At 50.9% G+C, this 14,045-nt stretch overlaps 1 protein-coding gene across 1 annotated transcript in view; it reads left to right on the top strand.

Annotated features, from left to right (window-relative positions):
- Nucleotides 1-3,130: 3,130 nt before the first annotated feature.
- Nucleotides 3,131-14,045, top strand: part of EPS8L2 (EPS8 like 2) — a 48,962-nt gene continuing 38,047 nt past the window's right edge. The window contains exon 1 of the mRNA XM_058856572.1: nt 3,131-3,434. The gene's annotated coding sequence lies outside the window, so the exon portion shown is untranslated. The remainder of the gene's footprint in view (nt 3,435-14,045) is intronic.

Below are 14,045 nucleotides of genomic sequence, written 5' to 3' on the forward strand. Positions count from 1 at the left end.
TACCGAGCTGTCCCTGCCCCATAAACGATCAAAGCACACAAGCAAAACTTCCTGGATGGGCATAAAAAAAAAGCACAAACTTTTCCTGGTGTTTGCACCTACCTTTCACAAAGGTCTGCCCACAGAACAACTGACGGGTTCTAAAGGGAATATTGCAAAGTGGAATTTTTACCTGAATGCAGGTGATACATTAACACAGGTTAATGTTGAGTCACAGCCCCTGTGCTTCACCTTCTTGGGGTGATCACCACAAACAAAATAAACACTAAATATGAATTATAAAACATGGTGAACCCTTTGCTCCCTCCCTATCACCCAGGTGAAAAACAAGGATCAGCAGAGAGTGCCAATACTTGGTGACAGAGAGGCATGGGGTAAATTTGCACATAAGATAACAAACATGAATTTTTGGGCTCATTTCAGAGCAGGGCCTGATGGCTGCAACTGTTCAGAGCCCTGTCTGGCTGTTGGTGCCTGCTGGGGTCAGTTGGCACCAACTTGGACTTGCATTCTCACAAGGGCAGGACAGGTCTGGTTTCAGTTTTCCAATTCCAGATAAAATTGTCCATGAACTCTTTAATGGGGTACTGCTGCTGCTGAGAGCCCTGTGCTCCGTAATGAAGGATGAAGTCTGGAAGCTTCAGACAATTCCTTCATCCCAGGTATTTCCAGGCTTTCAATGGAAATTGTCCTTGTGGTGGTGTCCCTGATTCCATGGAGGCATCTCTCAATGCTGAGCTGGTACAAAGACATAAAGTGAATCAGCTTCAGAGAGTTTCCCTAACCAGGAGCTCCTTTCCAAACCATTCCCACTGCCTGGAGAAGCAGGGCACACATAGTGAAGCCATTGATGACATTTGCCAGACATACAATCGCTGGAGCTTTTAATTATGAGGCCCAGCCCTTCTGAAACAGGACAAGCAAGTTGGATGCAAACAGCATTAAAAATTTAGAGGAACACATATTTTGAGGAGCTGGGTTTGGGTGGTGTTTACTCGACAAGTCTTTGTTCTCAAGCCATCACAGGGGTGTCTGCCGCCAGCCTGATTTAAAAGGCTGATCCCGAAAGGCAAGTCAGCCTTCCGGGATTTCCAAATTGGAGATACTGAGAGATAGGGTGTTATGGCCCCATGACTATATGATGTCCCTCTGGAGTGGCCTGGTGCTCCAGTGAAGGAGGGAGGCTGAGGACATGCACTTAGTTGGTTCCACACCTGGGAGCCACGTCAGGAACTGCCACCATACCACAGGGTGATTCCCTCCTGCCAAACCATTCCATGATTCTCCAATTGCCTCTGGTCCACCCCCACCGGCACTGTCAGCTCTCAGGTGGGACAGCAGGGAAGGTGTAATAAGCTCCCCTGTGGTTTTCTTCCCTGCCCAGAGGAAAAGTTGCTGTCTCTGCAGAGCAGTTAAGAGATTTGCTGTGGGGCACAGCAGCTCACAGTAGCCCTGTCTTAATTGAGAATGTGGAGCTGGATAGGAAGCAGTGCCTTAAAACACCGTCCTGTCAACTCCCTGTTTGCATCCCGGGAAAATCAGCCCAGACCAGCAATCCTCCTGAAATACCCCAGTGATGCATTTCAGGGTCTAGGGATCCCCTGCACAAAATCTTCCGGCTGCTGAGGCTCACCAGGCTCCAGCACAGCTGACATTCCCACTGCATTTCCCTTGTGTTGGACTGATATCCCTTTTCCTGCCTGGTACGGCAGGCATTCCCTAAATCCAGCTTTTCCTAGGGCTGGCCGTGTTTTCACAATATCCTGCTTCTCCTAGGGCTGGCCGTGTTTTCACACTGTATCTCCTGGGATCCTGGCGAGGAGGATGACGGGGCACTGGGTGGGAGTGCCACATCGAGTATCTGTTCGTGTTCTCCCGCAGCAGGAGAGGTCGTGGTCCTGTCAAACCCGAGCTGCCGAAATCCCGACTGTCAGGCAGGGAGCTGCTCTCCCCCTGCCCGCCCGGCTCACCCGGCCGCATTCCTCCCGCAGGAACTCACCGGGGCGGCTCCTCCGTGCAGCGCCTGGACCCGGGCCAGACCCTGCGCTGGGCATGAGCCCCTCAGAGAAACCCACATCAGCGGGGAGCTCGGCAAATGTCAAGCCAAGGAGTTTGGGCTTCTCCCAGGCCGCTGTCCGGAGAGGGAAGCTTTTCTTTTTCTCTTTGCCTAGTGTCACAGTTACAGCTCTTTCCTCGCAGGGCCAGCGACACCGGGTCTCGCTTCACATGTACATGGCAGGGGTTCGACACACAGCGTGGCCATGGTGGGTAGGCTTGCGGACACGTGCCCTTCCATAAAACACTCTCGAGTCTCAGTTTTGGGACAGGAATGGCTAACCAGAAGGATCCCACCCTACCGTGGACACATAAGTTTGAGCCAGTTGGTATTTTCCCTGCCAAGGACACCTTCCACTATCCCAGGTTGTTCTGAGCCCTGTCTAACCTGGCCTTGAACAATTCCAGAGATGGGGCAGCCACAGCTTCTCTGTGCCGGAGCCTCAGCATCCCCACAGGGCAGAATTTGTTCCCAATAACCCATCTAAACCTACTGTCTTTCACGGAAGAGCTGGGGCAGAACAAGGAGCTTTATGGCCACATAACCCCAAGGAGCACAGTGCCACAGAGGGGGTACCCCAAAGGGGACTCTGCTCCACACCCCTGATTGCTTTGGGGATTGTGAGAGAAAGGACGCTTTGCCTTCTCCATCTCCCAACACCTTTCTTTGCCGCAGACGTCGGGACAGAGAGCAGGCAGGGGCGATGCTGGAGGAAAACAAGCCGCAAGCCAGCGCTGAGGAGAGCCCTGGGCTGCACAAAAGGTGCCTTGTTCCCCCTATGAGGCGGTCGGGCAGCACGTCCCCTCCCTCACCGGCGATGGAAAACTGAGCTCCAAGCATTCCTTCACCTCCCCTCGCCACCTTCAACCTTCCCATTGGGTACAAAATGTTCTCTGGAGCGAGGAACTCAAAGTCTAACACGTCCTGGGCTCCTGGGCTCTTGATCGCCTTGCCTGGGGAGTGGGCGAAGGCTGCAGCAGCCCCCGGCGCTCCCGGGGCCACCGGCTCCTGGTTATACAGTAACCTGTTGCTCCGGGTCCCAGCTCCACCTCTCGCTGCCTCCACATCCCTCCCCTCCTCTCTCCTCTGCCAAGGAACCTCTGTCACCTGCTCTCAGACACCCGGGGCGAGCGGCACCGGGAGGAAAGGGCAGCGGGGAGCCACGGCACGGACACCCCCAGGCCGGGTGCCGGGTGGGCTCTGCCTCCCACTCTCCTTCAGCGTTCGGGGCATCGGGCTCACAGCCTGTGCAGGGAGGACAGGGAGCTTGACTGCTGGAGAATGGCAGCAGGATTTAACTAGGAAAGCACGGAAAACTGGGAGAGAACTCACGGGAGCTGAGCGAACTGCGAGAGACGAGAGCGGCTTCTCAGCACCGGTGAGTCTCTCTTGCAAATCCTAAAACTTCATCCCCCTCCCCAACTTCTGTCCACTTCAAAAGTCCGTCTGACTCTGCTGTGGAGGGAGCGTGGCTGGAGAGGGGCTGTGACTGGGACAGTATCTATGTAGTTTAATGTTGTTTTAGTTAAAAAAGATGAAAAAACGTACTTTTCCCAGAATTGTGTTTTCTGAATTTGTTTCCCGTCCTGATGATTCCCCGCCGGGTGAGATCCAGTAGGTGGCACTTTCTTGGCAGCAAAACGTCCATTTGGCACAGAACGAGCCATTTTTTTCTGCTCCTAATGAAGTCTGGAGACGTAGTTTTGAGCAGCTGTTTGTTTGCAAACCTCGGGGTTTCCTCTTTTGGGGACGTGTAGAATTCCTGGCCGTTCCCCGCGGGGCCCCTCAAAGAGCTGCTGCTCCCGGTGGGCGAGCTCTCCCCACCCCTCACCCTGGCAGGACCCGATTTCAGCACGGAGGGAAGCTCGGAGCTGCCCTGTTCCCTCGCGTGACAGCTCTGCCTCCTGATGAGATTTCATCTACGTTAAAGACTCACAGCATTCCCGTCCCCTTTCTTTTATTTTCCTGGAAAATGCCGGTGCAAACTCCACCGAGGACAAGGCTCAGGGACAAATGATGTGACCGACAAGGCTCGGGGACACATGATGTGACCGACATTATTTTCAAAGACTGGAAGTAACTGTGACACAGCACAGTAGTAAAATCCGGTGATTTCCCTGCTGTAATTAGGGCAACAGGGAGTTAACACTTGTGTTGCTGGGCTGCTCCAAAAGCAGGTATCAGATCCATCGGTAGTTGCTCATCCAGGAGTGCCGGAACTTGCCTGGGATGGGCCCCAAAAAAGGACTTTTTCTGAGGTAAAGAAGTGACAGCCAGAGGCTCAGCCCCCAGTTGATACAGCAGGGTTTCACCCGCGGATGCCGCAGGCAACAGCGCATTCCTGGCTCCGTTCTGCTCCGTGATTGACTTTTCAGTTGATTAAGAAGGAAAATTAGTCCTTCACAGACAGAAAGGGCAGTCAGCAGTGCTGGATCAAGAAGTCCTTTAAAACAAGACTGGGAAGAGGGACTTGGGATCTGCTGTGGGAAGGTGTCTGTGAGAGGCAAAGGTCATTCATTTGCCATGTTTAAAACCAAGGCTTGAACTGGTGTTTGGGACAGCACTACAGCTCAGCTCTGCCATGGTCAGGCCCATGTTGTTCCATGGTTTCCACAGCTGAAGCCTTGGGAAGGAACTGGTGCTCTTCCAACTGTATCTCAGCCCTCCAGGTGGTCTAGAGCAGGATCTACTCCACTGTACTCAGCAGGGCAGGGTGGGTTTGTCATATAATCATAGAGCTTAGAGGAACAGGGGATGTTTTTGGGCACCCGAGGAAAAGTTTAGCACCAGCATTGTTGAACTGTCTGTTGGTGAAGTCCCGGGAAGGGAGCAGCTGTGAGTGACGCTGGAGAATGGCTGTGACGTGCACACACTGCCCACGTGGGGCCATGGAGCAGATTGCCAAGACAAGCTTTGAGTCCTTGGCTTTCTGCCCCTCTGCCATCACCCCTGATGTCAGGGTGGGCACAGACACCATGAGAGACAAGGGCAGCCTGGATCCTTCTCTGCACCAGGAAGAAATGTCTTCTGAGCCACAGGATAAGTATTGCAGGAGCAGATAGAATGTGCCTTCAGTACCCACCTTTGCTGACTGCAAACCACTCACCATCAGGCACACTCTCAAAGCCCAGCCCTGAGCCTGAAATAGCCCTGCAGATTATTTTTCCTGGGTCTCCATCTGCCCAACTCCCATGGTGTGATGGGTCAAGGGCAGGACTAGAAGATCTTGAAGGTCTCTTCCAACCATGATGATTCTGTGAGAAATATTGCAGAGCAGATGCTGTCTGTGGTGATGTCACAGCAGCCACCATTTTGTCAGGCTGTGACAAATTGTCATGGCTGCCTGCCTGGATTCATCTAAGGCCATGAAGAGACAGGGAAGGGTTGCACAGGAGGAACCTTGGCCTGTTTGTTCTGCCCTGGTCACTCAACCAGGTTGTAGGTCCTGAGACGAGACCCTGCTGGGGCATGGCTGCAGAGCCAAACCTGCCAGAGGTTTATTGGCATCTGTCCCTGGGTGAGATGGCTTGGAATGTGTTGGAAAACAAAATGCTTTTTATAGGGTCATGGGATCATTCTGGAAAAGAAAGATTCAGAAGAGACACTAATGCACTGTAGGACTTGGGAGGTTTCAGTCCTTGTGGCAAAAAAGAAAGGAGTGAAAAAGGGAGAACAAATGTGTTGGCTTGTGTGGGCTTGAGAAACATCCATATGAAATAAGTCCTGAGTGCATGGGGGACTCTTGGAGTATTATTCTGAGAGCTGAATCTGGGGTTTCTGCTTTGGAGCACTTTCTGTCACACTCTTGGCTTTCTTCCTTCCATGCCATGGTGTCTTCAAAGTGCTGGGTCAGGGCAGGTTTGTGGTTTTGAAGAAGACTCAGTGGTTTTGTCCTTGAACAGGGCTGATCAGGGCTCATGACTCCATTCCACAAGTGCAGTCAGCAACGCTGCCCTTCGCTCCCAGGTGGACAGGAATGCACAGCCTTTAGCCTGTGAGTTTGGTGCCATTGGCAATAAAACAATCGCCCTTGGAAAATATTCGAGCCTAGCCTAGTGACCCCCAAGCAGAAGTGCCAAGTAAAGTCCACAGACTTCCTGGAGCGACAGGGATGACCTTCTGCACTCTGATAGAGCTTTACCAGCAGCTCAGAGTCTGCTTGGCATGGCAGCTCCCATGGAATGCCGGCAGATCCAGCAGCACTTGGCTCTGCCAGCACAGCCTCCTGGACCACTTGTTTGGCCAACGCAGAGCAAGTGCCCAGAAAAATACCCACTTGCCTGCCCAGGAGGTATTCATGTTTCCCACTCCAAGGGAGGGGAAGGGTGGTACCTCCAGAAATCCTCCCTGCTCATCTGACCGCATTGTAGGAGACTCCTTGCACCATCAGAAATGGTGCCAAGCACTGCACAGCACCTGAGAGATGCAGGAGACGAGATCCAAGGAGACACACAGGAGGCCTGAGAGCACAGTTTGGTCTGGATCTCCACCTGCCCACAAGACTGTAGCAGGAGCACAGCAGAGCAGAAGGCTTTTCATGGAGTGGGGAGGCTGTGAGCAGCATCTCTGTCTGCTTGCACTGTGTTTGAAATGTCAATCTCAGTGAAAAATATGTTGTCACTCATCCCTAAAATATTTAGGTATTAAGAGGGAAAGGAATCCAGGGGATTCAGGGAGAGTCCAGGGATCCAGGGAAAGCTGCTCCCACATGGACATGGCTGTCTCTGCACACAGGTGAGGGTTTGTCTTTTCCCAAGGCAGCAAGAGTTTTCCTTTCTCCTGGGCTGGCGACAGTACCACCTCCAAAACTGAAATGCACGATGCTAGGGGGGTAACCAAAAAAGTCCTGTCATTTTACTTCCTGGTAATCCAGATAAATTAGGAAGAATTGCAGTTAAGAATGGAGGGAAGGGTGTGTAGCTGAGCTGGACCGGTTTGGAGATATTTCCCATTCACCTGAGCTGCAATTCCCCAAGAGAGCCCAGCCCTTGTTCCCATTCTCCAAGTGCTCCCAAGGGCGTTACTGCAACGTGCTCACTGCCACTGAGGATCTGCCAAGGAACAGAACAAAAGCTTCCAACCCCTGGAAGAAGTGGGGAATCACAGGCTCTGCCTGCTCAGCTGCCCTGGGACAGGGACTGAAATGCCCAGACAAGCTGCTGGGGCCCTGATTTGGTTGGAAGCACCAAGTGAGGCCTGGAGGTGCCTGTTCCTGCAGGCACAGTGTGGTCAGGGGATCCTCACAAGGCAAGAGGCTGATGGCAGAGGTTGGGCTGCTCCAGCCTGTCTGGCATAGAGCTAGACCCTGCCTGGGATGCTCCATGCCCTTACATCCATCCCTGCCTTCAGAAGAGGGTCCAAACCAACCCCTGTCACCAGCATCTCCCACAAAGGTTCTCTTTGTTCTGCTGAAACAGGCAAACACATCTCACATGTGAGAAATCCTCATCTGCGGTGCCAGGGGCACATTCCCCATTCCAGTCCACACTTGGGGTTTCACCTGTCAAGGCATTAGCCCACCTATTCACCCCTCCTTTCCCACTCCTTGGACACTGCCACAGCTTCTAGCAGCAATTTCAGCTGGAATGGAGGAGCTGAGCACCCTTGGGGTGATGGGATAGGAATTTTGCAACAGCCTTGGCTGTCGTGATGGACAGGTGTGGCACAAATGAGCCCTTACAGCTCATGGGCCTCCAACCCAGCCTTGCCCCAGGTGAAGGCAGAACTTTCCACAGCTGGTGGAACAGGAACACTCCACATTTGTGGGCTGAGGTCTTTCAGCACTGCCTTAGAATGGGACAGCAAATTCTTCCCTATTTTTGATTTCTGGCTGGGGCACTGACCCCCAAAAGCTTTCATAATTTGAATTTAAGTTCAATCCTTCCTTGTTTCTTTCTTCTTTTTTCATTCCTCTGTCTTATCAGTCTCAACCTTTCTAGATTTATATCCTACAAAAGTAAAGTGCAGCCCATCTGAATGGCAATAAACCAAAGTTCAGGCACCACAGCCAATTCAGAAAGTGAAATAGTGCTGTTGGTGGGATGACGATTAGGATCAGGCTGAGTCAACACCACCCTCCCCCAGAGTGTTTACACCTAACTTCCCTGTCGCTCAAGATGGACAGAAGTGGGAATCATCTGGGAGCTGAGAATCTCTTCATGCCCTACAAGTGTTGGCTGCTGGAACTAGAGCTGACTCCTAAAATCATGGGTAGCTCCAGATTCCCTCACCAGCAAATACAAAGTGAATCCCAACCTGACACACCTTACTGCTGTGGACATGCCAGCGGCTCATCCTTGTCTGCCACTCATTCCTCATTGCCACCATCAGGACTCCCTTGGGTCAATCCTTGTCCCACCACTGCTGCCAGCCAGAACAGTGACTTGTGGACATAAACTCTTCCAAGTCCTCCAAACTCCTCCATGCCCTTATCACAAAGGTATGGAGAGACAGGAAAAAGAGGAATGGCCTTAAGCTGAAGGAGGGTGGCTTTACATTAAACATTAGGAAGAAATTGTTCCCTGTGAGGGTGCTGAGGTCCTGGCACAGGTTGCCCAGAGAACCTGTGTCTGCCCCATCCTTGGAAGTGTTCAAGGCCAGACTGGACAGTGCTTGGAGCAATCTAGAATAGTGGAAGGGAGGGACAGGGCATGGTCCCTGTCCATGACAGGGAAATGGAACTTTTTTCCAACCCAGACCATCCAATTTATGATATTATGATAAGTCAGGCTTGAGGCTTTCCATGGTGACTCTATGGAGGAAAAGCAGTGACTTTGCTGTTGGTGCTGAGATAAACACAGAGGTGTCCATTTGCCTGAGCCTGAGACAATCTTTTCATCAGTAAATTCACTTCATAAAAACACCAGGGAGAGTAGAAGAGAGAAAGGTAATTGCACCCACGATATCCCTTAATAAATCATAGGCTGGAGCCTACTCTCATTCCTGACACTGCTGCCTCCTAATTATAGCTGTGTTCAGCTGAGGAGACAGAGGAGGAGAGCCTGGCTCTATGCAGAAGGGAGCACTAATTAAAACCACTTTTCTCTGGGAAGATATTAATGTCTTCCTCTGGGGCAGAAGCAAATGGCCTTGTCTGTGGCCATTCCCGCAGGTTAACCTGTAACTCTGACTTTCACACAGCCAGGCAGTTTGTCCTGTTTTCGGTACCTGGTGCTCTCAGCATTGCTTCTGGGCTGAGATACAGGACTTTCAAAAGTCCTTGAAAAAGGAAGAGGAATAACATGTACCCAGGCAGCCTGTGCAGGTGTGGAGGTAAGGTTAGGCAGAAGGGGTAGCTCCTCAGTCCAGGTACCACCACAAAAGGTTTTGCACACTATCCCTTGATATGTGACACAGGCAGGATTTCTGAGATGGAGAGGGTATCCCAGACTTCACTCAAACAAATCCTCTGATTTGAGTTATGTGGACTTTAACAGGTGTGATCCACTTCCCCATGAGAAGAATCCACACCCTCAGGCTGGTGGGGGAAGGAGTCTTGTACCACTGGGCACCTGCACACCAGCATCTCTGCCTGATCTCCTGATGGGTTTGGGAGCTGGTCACGCAGGCAGGCACATTCCTGATTCACCTCTTTTTCCAGCTCAGGAGAACAGAAACCCTGCCAGACTGCAGGAGGGGAGTGGTACATCTGAGCCATGGAAATGACAGTTTGACCCACTGAGGTCAAAGGGCTGATTCTGTGATTCTATCTACTTATTCTATGTTTCCATGACTCCCAAAGATAGTAAGTCAGGAATGTCCAGCTGCCCCTGCAGAGTTTCCATAGCAAGGAACCCAGCTGGTGAAGGAAGACTCTAGTTCAGCATCCAGGTACATGCTCACTCCAACCCGGCATTCAAGCCAGAGTCAAAACACAAGAAAAATATTGAATTTCCCCCCTCCTTTTTTTTTTTTTTTTTTGCAACAGAAGGTGTAGAGCAGGAGTGTAAAAGTAGCATGAAAGGCTCTCAGGGATAACTTCAAGACTGTCAGGTTTGCTGCTGCTTGGAAAATAAGCTGATAAAGTTTCAGTAGCTTAAGAAAAGACAGAAAAGCTGTGCCTCTGTCAGAGAAGCTGCTGCACAGAGCGAGGCAAGAGCAGGTTCAACAGGATAAATTGAGAGCAAATGTACCAGAGCTGTGCTCATTGCTGGTCTGTGCCAGAATGAGCAGGTAACACCCAAGGTGTGGTTGAGCCATCGGCTGCCCGAGCAATCTCTTGACAAGGAAGCACCTCTTGCCAGTGCTGCATCTGCTCTGAGCTTAAAAAGAAAACCAGGAACAGCCCCTGTATCTGTGTCTTCAGCCCTGAAACTTCCAGTGCTCTTCAGCCTGGGAGAGGGACGCTGAAGTGCTGCTCTCCTTGAGATCTGTGATACAGCCTGTGGCACAGAGACAGGGAACGAGGGAACAGCTGCTTCCTGCTGACAGAGCTGGGGGGCATCCCATGAAACCAGCAGCTGGTGAGTGCAGAGGAACAAAAGGAGGTGGCTGAGAACACCATGCAGAGCCAAGCATGGAACATCCTGCCACAGGCCATTCAGGATGTCCAAAGTTTACACAGCTTGGCCAAACGCAGCTGGAGAAATTCAGGGATGGAAAAAGGTACCAGGAACTCTTCACTCCCACTGCTGGAGGCTGGGAAAATTTGCAGAGAGGCTTCCTGTGCTCCCATCCTCTTCCTGGCTTCTTGTCCAGGTATCTGTGAATGCTGCAGCTGTGTGTGCCCCCAGCTTGCCACCAAGCAGAACTGAGGGCAGGTGATGGGAGAGGTGATGGACCACCCCTCATCCAGACAGCTGTGCCTGGCTCCTCTGAGCCAAGGGGAGGATGGAAGGGAGGAGAGGAGCTCTGGCCTCACTGACTGCTCAGTGGAAGTTGTACAGGTTTAGTCTCAGCCCAGGAAGGGAGGCCTGAAACGAGCCAAGCAGCCAAAGTCATGCCACAGCCATATGCAAACTAGACCAAACAGGTCCCAGAACATCTGCTCCACACCTGGCACGAGCCTGGAGACACTTCTGCTCCCTGATCCCTCCTCCCTGCCTGCCAACACCTGATGAGCAAACAGTCAGAGGTGAGAAGGACGATGTAAAGCAGGAGAAGGTTACGGAGGAGATCTGGGCTGCCACCACCCTCAGCAGTCCCTGGTGTTTTCCCAGAGCTGCCTCCAACATGATCTGCCCTTCCCACGTGCCTGTGGCTGCCAGGATGCTGCTGACAGAGGCCGTGCTCCACTCCAGCGCTGTGTGGGTGATGGGCACCCAGGTTCTTCTCTTGGAATCCTGTCCTGACAACTCAAGTTAAAGGAGGACTTGTGTAGGTCATGACATCCCTGAGCATCCATGAGCTCAGCTGTATGCCCCTGGGGCAGGATTCAGGAACACCTGGCTGGGAAGCACCAGGAACAGCCCTCTGTCCTTCTCAAACCACAGATACTCCTGTGCTCTCGGGGCTGCCTGCCCCTCCCTTCAGAACGACCTTCCTAGAATATACCAGGTTCTCCAGTGTGCATGTTTAGGTACAACTCTGCTTCTGCCAGACTTCCTTTGCTCCAGAGGGGACACCACACCATTTAAGGTGTCTCATTTAAGGATCAGACCCTAATGACAGTTAGGCTAGCAAGGAGAATTCAGTGTTTTTAAACCCCACGTCATGGTAAGCACAACCTGGCACCCCTTTGGCTGCAGGAGCACCCACATGGCCTGTGTTGGCCCCACTGCATGCCAACAGTTCCTGATCCTTCCACACACACCTTGCCCACCTGTCATAAAAGGGTCTTCTTGCTCCTTTCCCCTCTCCTCTGAGGATTACAGGGTTATCCAGGCCAGAAGGCACCTCAGGAGGTCTCCAGTCCAACCTCAAGCAGAGTCAGCTCAGTAATCAGAACAGGCTGCACAGTTCACTCCTGCTGTTCTTGAAAATCTCCAAGAATGAGACGGCACAACCTCCCACAAATCTGCTCCACAGTGCCACATTCCCACTGCAGAAACCCTGTCCTTCATGTGCCCTGCACAGCTTTAGCCTTTTGGAACTGGAAATCTCCATGCCAAAGACCCTGTGGGCACACAGGAGTGGCCAAGGAAGCCTTTCTTCTTTAAGGCACTGCAAGAAACTCTTCTCCCCCCTTCCCAGACTTGGAATCAGTCTGGTTCCTCCTAGCCCAGCTCAGATTCCCATCCCAGCCTCTGCATGGACCAATTGTGCTCTTTCCTCCTCGCCCTTGCAAGAGATTAATTTTTTTTTTTTGTGGCAAGATTGTTAAAACATTTCTGCACCGCAAGATTAGAAACTTCCATTTGAATTATTTTGATAAACCCAGCCTCACACATCCTTCTATTCTATACAAAACAAAGGGCAAAGGGAATGGGGTTTATTTTGGTTTTGGAATGATCTCTCCTGGGACTGTTTTGGTTACTGGGTAACTGGATGTTCAAGCTGAAAAACCCTTCTGTGGTCTCATCCACAGCTTTACTGAAAGCCCAAACATTGGAAACCAACCTAGTGATTTCCTGTGACTGTACATCTTGTCTTCTGACCCCAGAAACAGAGCAGGGCATCCTTCAGCTGGGTGTGTTTTGAAGCAGAACATGTTTTGCACCATCAATGAATATTATGGTTCCTATAGGGAACTCTGTGAAATTCTAAAAATCTCAGCATTTTACATGTAAAACAAATCAATGATGGACAGCAAAAGTCCTTTAACATGAACTACCATTTCTGCCTTTCAGAGTGAATGGGAAGGGATAAATCACCATTTTTCCATTTAAAATTTTATCTACCATGAAAATATATATGAAAATACCAACTACAGAAGGAAAAAGCTACATTAGACTACTACTAAAAAAGCTCAAGTGATGTTTTCACACCAAAAGCTGACCTGAGCCCCACCATGTCTCCAGGAGCCACCACTGAGCTGGTTAAACTGGTGTCAGGCTGTTTTCCTGCAGTGACACTCGGAGCCAATTTCCCATGTGCCAAGTTTTAGCTCAAATGAATTGTTACAAATAGCCAAAAATACCCAGACAGGATATGAGTAGGAAGCACAAAATAGGATGGGAAGAGATAGCAATGAATGTTGTCATGATTAGCTTAAAAAGGCTGGAAAAGCTGTAAATGTCAAATGGGATTTTTAAGAGATGAATCTCCTCCCTTAAATCTTCTGCCTCACCCTCCCAGCAGAAAGCCCAGGATGAGTTTTACAGCAGGTAATGAAAATTACTGATGCTTCCCAAGCCCATTTTGCTTTGGGCAGAAATTTGGAGCAGGAGCATAGTGGAATAACTCCTCACTGGTATAGGCAGAGGGAGATGGGCTATGGCCCTCGCCCTTTCTTTGGGGAAAGATGGGATGCTGTGACCTTCCTACATTGGCAGAAAAGGACTTTTAGTTCAGATTGACCAATTACTTAGTGCAGATTTACCAATCCTCATTTAAGCCCAGAGACTTTGAGCTGACATTACTGGAGACAAACTGAAGCTAAACATGGACCCAAAGTGGCTCTCAGCCTAATAACAGCTTTTCTCTGATAGAGAAAAAGCTCTTGGCACACCAACTGCCCTGTTACATGCCTGAATTTCTGCCAGGGAAGTGAATCAGCATTTCAGGGAGTGACCAAAAATGCCCTTCCTTTAGGAGGAGGTGGTGGAAAGGTTCCTTGGATCTCAGCAGCTCTGTCTTGCTCATGAACCAGTCAGCACAGGGGAGTGCACTGACAAACAAGACTCCCTCTTGCTCCTCCTGAGGGGATGAGGAACCAGCCATACCCCTCAGCTTTGCTTGGTGCATTTCAGCCCAGTTTGGGGTGGCAGTAGCCAGACAAGGATGGTCAGGTGTATCAGGCTCCGCCTGGAACTAAAGGTTGGGAATTACTTTGGAAAATGAATTTGTGTGCTAAATGCATCTGTTAGGCTTTACAGCTGTCCTGTTAGGAGTAAGGAAGCAGGATTGCTGAGGCTGGCTCATAGGGATTACACAGGATTGATGTGAGGAG

This window comes from Poecile atricapillus, chromosome 1 (genome assembly GCF_030490865.1).
Source record: "Poecile atricapillus isolate bPoeAtr1 chromosome 1, bPoeAtr1.hap1, whole genome shotgun sequence".
Lineage (NCBI taxonomy): Eukaryota > Metazoa > Chordata > Aves > Passeriformes > Paridae > Poecile > Poecile atricapillus.